This window comes from Nicotiana attenuata, unplaced genomic scaffold (assembly GCF_001879085.1).
Source record: "Nicotiana attenuata strain UT unplaced genomic scaffold, NIATTr2, whole genome shotgun sequence".
In the NCBI taxonomy this organism is placed as follows: Eukaryota; Viridiplantae; Streptophyta; class Magnoliopsida; order Solanales; family Solanaceae; genus Nicotiana; species Nicotiana attenuata.
The window spans coordinates 101896-107760 of record NW_017671291.1 but is presented as its reverse complement, the minus strand read 5'-3'; positions in this window follow the sequence as shown (position 1 = coordinate 107760).

Genomic DNA, 5865 nt, shown 5'->3' with positions numbered 1-5865 from the left:
TGAATTTAAAAATTCCAAAAAAACCAAATCTGAAATCTGGAATTAGAAAGCTCCATTAGATCTACTGTTCCATTGAAGTTTCTTAGAATGCTTTCAAATTCCAGCTGTTCATTCGAATTTCCGCTTAGATAAGGACGATAATGACCTGAAAATTCATTGTGTGTTTGGTTGCTGAAGTTTCAGAGGTTTCCTGGGTTTATTTCGAGTCTGCTTTGGTTCAATTAAGTCTATTTTGATTGTTTGTTGGTGCCGTTTCCTCCTTAATTCATTCCTGGGCTGCTGTGATGCTATTTTGGTTGTAAAATCGATCCTATTGCTGCTGTGTTGCTGCTGATTGTTAGCTGCTGACTCTGCTTTGTTGATCCTCACTTCCTTCTCTTATTCATTTCTCCAGGTATTCCATGATCTTTTAGGAACTGCTACCCAAGCATACAGGATGTAATTTGTTTGAGACTTTTATGAAAAGAAGAGTTACCTTCCTTCACGCTTTTCATGATTAAACACCTATTGAGTAATAGTCTAGTATGATAGTATTTGGCTAGACATAGTTTGTTTTAGCACGGTGATAATGTATTAACCTTAATGTTCCTGCCTTCAATTTGTTTAAGACTGATGTATGCTAGCCTTGGATAAACAGTAATGGACTGTATATGTGGACCCTTATATAGAAATATCTAGTTTTCGATTTTCATACGATTTTTTGCAATTGAAAGCTTCAATAGCTTCTCTCCCCGTCACAGTATAGGAATCACCCCTAAAAATATGTTAAATAAAGCTGGATCTTATTTTATCTTAGGAAGTAAAATTTCAGAATGCAAACATGTTGATGCATCAGTGTACATGTGTATGAGCATAAAGTCTGGATTGAATTGAAACATGCCTATTCCTGTCATATGGCCTATTTTTATTTGATTTAGTTCAGCAGTAAGTCCTGAATTGAAACCAAGTCTCTAATGTCATGATATTAGTCTTACCGCCCGGATCACTTGGGCTCGTAACCACTGGGCCTAATGTGGCCCAGCTGCATAATACTATGCCAAACACTTTCAGCCTTGAAATTAATTTTACCCAGTTGAGCCCATGGGATTCGATTTTGAGTCTCAGGTCCAGCTGGATGTCTGTTTGGGCCTGCCCCAAGGCCCAGGCTTTAGATAACTGTACAAACAGTTTTAAAATAAAATTAGACTGGTTCCTTTCTTCTTGGGCTGGCTTCGAGGCCCAACAGACTAAAACTCTTAATACACTATTGGAATTGTGGTGGAATTTAAAATATAGGCTTGGGGCTTTCCAAGCTAAGTAGCGAACTTGAATTAAGGGTCTTCAATAATGGAGATTCCCTTGTTAAAGTTCGGACTTGAACTTGAGGCCCGAATTTTGAACGCCCTTAATAGTAGTTTATTAATAATGTTAATTAGTTAGGCCTTTAGGGACAATCCATAATAGAAAAAGTAATAATTCCTTTAAGATGGCTTTAAAAATAAATGAGGCGTGCCACGTCAAATAAAGTTTCAAAACTCGTGGCCCTCTTTAATTATTTTAAAATATTCAGAACTCGGGTTGTGCCACTTAGCGAATTTTCTTGGCTTCCAGCAAAGTTAATAAGACGCTAGCCGTTTAGGCGCGCTTTTAATAATTTACCTTCCTAGACTCGGGTGTGCATTTCATGCAACCCAAATCCAAATCCTAAAATGTTGAGTAGGAGGTGTTGAGGATCCGGGTGCATTTCATGTGACGTAATCCAAAAACACGCTCTTAAACGGCGTTCACTTTCATAAAAATAAAATAAACTAAAAGCGGTAAATAATCTTAAAAAATTGCACTATAGGTTTGAGTATGTATACAAATCAGATTTTTTAGCCATTTATAATAATTTAAGCGACCGTGCTAGAACCACGGGATCCGGGGGTGCCTAACACCTTCCCTCGGGTCAACAGAATTCCTTATTCAGAATTTCTGGTTCGCAGACTCCAATTGGGAAGTCGACAATTTTCCTCGATTTGGGATTTAAGTTAAACCGGTGACTTGGGACACCAAAAGCCAATCCTTTCCCAAGTGGCGACTCTAAATCAAATAAATAATCCCATTTCGAATAATGTCACTTTAAATGGAAAAACTCCCTTATACACTATCCTTCGGGGTAGGCGTGTAAAAAAGGAGGTGTGACATGGTGTAAGGCATGTAATATTCTGATGGTGGAATGGAGAGGTGCAAGGAAAAGTGAACCAAGAAAGCAGCATATCTGAAGCTAGTGAAAAGTGTAAACGAGGATGAGAAGATGGCGAATATGGAGCATTATAAGTTGGCTAAGAAAGAGGCGAAACTGGCAGTTACGTCGGCCAAAACTACAGCTTTTAGGTGTTTGTATGAGGAACTCGAGGGCCGAGGTGGGGATAAGAGGTTGTTCAGGTTAGCCAAAGCGCGAGAAAGGAAGGCGCGTGACTTGGACCAAGTGAAGTGCATCAAAGATGAAGAAGGTAGAGTTTTGTTGGATGAGGGTCTTATTTGTCGGAGATGGCATACCTACTTTCATAGTCTCTTGAACGAGGAGGGGGACATGAGCATTGTACTGGGTGATTTGGAACTCTCAGGGAGTCGTTGTGACTTTGGGTATTGTAGGCGGATTAGAGTTGATGAAGTTGAGGGTGCTATGCGTAAGATGAGCAGGGACAAAGCGGCCGGGCCGGATGAAATCCCGATGGAGTTTTGGAAGAGTGCGGGCAAGGCAGGCTTGGAGTGGCTCACTAGGTTATTTAATGTCATTTTTAGAACGAAGAAGATGCCCGAAGAGTGGAGGTGGAGCACGATGGTTTGTGTATACAAGAACAAGGGTGATATCCAAAATTGCAATAGCTATCGGGGTATCAAGCTGCTTAGCCATACTATGAAAGTCTGGGAGAGAGTGGTAGAGCTAAGGTTGAGGAGGAGTGTGTTTATTTTCGAGAACCAGTTTGGGTTTATGCCGGGGCGTTTGACAACAGAAGCTATCCACCTTGTTAGGGTATTGTTGGAGCAGTATAGGGAGAGAAAGAATGACTTGCATATGGTGTTCATCGACTTAGAAAAGGGTACGATAAAGTTTCGAGTGAGATTTTGTGGAGATGTTTGGAGGCTGAAGGTGTATCTGTTGCCTATGTTAGGTTGATTAAGGATATGTATGATGGAGGAAAGACCCGAGTGAGGATGGTGGGGGAGGGAGGGGGACTCAAACCATTTTCCGGCTATGATGGGGTTGCATTAGGAGTCGGCACTCAACCCTTTTTTGTTTGCTCTGACAATGGACGTACTGACGCGCCACATCCAAAGGGAGGTGCCGTGGTGTATGTTATTTGCAGATGATACTGTATTGATTGACAAGACGGGAGACGGTGTGAACGCGCAATTAGAGGTATGGAGGCAGACCTTGAAATCTAAAGGTTTCAAGTTGAGCAGGACCAAGACAATATACTTGGAGTGTAAGTTCAGTGGCGAGTCTCGAGGAGGGGAAGGGGAGGTGAGGCTGGACTCACAGGTCATCCCTAGGAGAGGTAGTTTTAAGTACCTTGGGTCTATTATTCAAGGGGATTGGGAGATTGATGAAGATGTCACACATCATATTGGGGCGGGATGGATGAATGGAGACTCGCGTCCGGTATTTTGTGTGACAAGAAGGTGCCACCGTAACTTAATGATAAGTTCTACAGAGTGGTGGTCAGACCAACGATGTTGTATGAGGCTGAATGTTGGCCAGTCAAGCTCGCTTATGTCCAGAAGATGAAGGTAGCAGAGATGAAGATGTTGAGATGGATGTGCGGGCACACCAGGTTAGATAGGATTAGAAATGAGGTTATTCACGATAAGGTGGGTGTGGGCCTATTTAGGACAAGATGCGGGAAACACGACTTAGGTGGTTTGGTCATGTAAGGAGGAGGAGCACAGACGCTCCGGTGAGGAGGTGCGAGAGGTTGACATTGGAGGGCCTACAGAGAGGTAGGACAAAGAAGAGGTGGGGAGAGGTGATTAGGCAAGACATGGCGCAGCTTCAGCTGACCGAGGACATGACCCTTGATAGGAAGATATGGAGGTCGAGGATTCGGGTAGTAGAGTAGGTAGTTTAGAGTGTTCATAACAGTAGTATTGGTACGCAGTCTCTTTTTTTGTTGGTAGTAGATTTTTATGACTAACCGATGTTTCCTTTCATTGTTGATCACCTTACTATCTTGTTGTTTTTATTCTGCTTTTAGATGGCTTTTTGATACTGTCCTTTCGTGTCTATATTTTCATTAATGTGGTACTTATGCTTTCCTGAGCCGAGGGTCTACTGGAAACAACCCCTCTATCCTAACAAGGTAGGGATAAGATATGCGTACACACTACCCTCCCCATACCCCACAGCATGGGATAATACCTGGTATGTTATTGTTGAATTGTTTTGTTCAAAACAATGTTCAGATTACTACTTGTCCAACAAGCAAAGGTTATATTCTCACTACTTGGTATTACTCTTTCCTCTTATATCGAACAAACATATTAAAAAAATAATAGTACTTTTTATCAAAAAAATCTCTATTTTTAAAACTCGAACCGTCAATGCGTCATAAAATCCATAAATAGTCGTAGCTCGGATTGAAGTTACTCATATTTGATGCTAATTGAAAAGCTCATATTATTTTAAGTTGCGAGTCTTGTGACTATGATCTATGAGTGATTAGTGCATGCGAAGAACTCGGAGTCCGAAACTTTTTTAATGATTTTTTGGACAAAAAATAAGTTTTTACTATTAAAAAAAAAAGTTACATAATTACCTAATTCGCAGTACTATACTGCGAATTACCTTAACGGAAATTTAGCCACTAAAGTAATTCGCAGTACAGTACTGCGAATTATTAAAAAAAAAAAAAAATTTAACTAATTCGCAGTACAGTACTGCGAATTATTAAATTTTTTTTTAACTAATCCGCAATACAATACTGCGAATTTATTAATTTGGCCCCACCAATTAACTGACATAACAATAATTCAAACACATAAAACGTAGTATTGTACTGCGAATTCCTTAAAAAAAAATTGCACCCCGAGCTCGGACTTGCCTTATTTAAAGGCGTTTCAATTTTATGAAAATTCATTCGTGTGAGGTCAGGAACATCAAGAAGCTCGTTTTCACTGCACAAAAAGAACAAAATGATAAGTTACTCAACTACATAAAAACTTTTGATATAGCTATATCACTTTACTTACAAGTCGTACTGTCTTGACGTTTCATGATGGATATGTTCTTGTTGGTGATGACTCCCGGATGGACCACCGTGCTCCAATACTCCAGAACTACGCATATTCCAACTAGGGACGGGGTCATAACTTGTAAAATTCATATCCGGACGGTACCCCCATGAAAAATATAAGTGTTAATACAAATCCAATTAAAACATAAAATAAACATCGCTAAAGCGTAGTAAAATTGAAGTTTACCAGTCGTCTTGTGGATTATATAAAGTCGAAAAATTATTTTGTGGTTGCTCATTCGCCGGTGGTGACAAGTTTAAATCAAGGCAAGCTCTTTTGATGTACATTTTCAATAATTTTATTTTGACGTACATTTCCAATAATTTTATTACAATAAATTCCCTGTATTCATCCGGAATCTGCAAAAAATCTCTAAGAGTTTCATCATCCTCGATGTTAAACTCAGAATAATAAGCAAACCCCTGCGGAGTCACTGAATACGGAAACCTACCGGTTACTTTAAGGTTAACTGAACGCTTCCTCACACTCATTTTTTTACATAACAACGAAACCAATTTATCATACTCCATAGTAAGCGGCAATTTAACATGACACTGTGGAGGTGAGCTATACCTCACAGAATTATTCTCCAGCACAACCTCACCC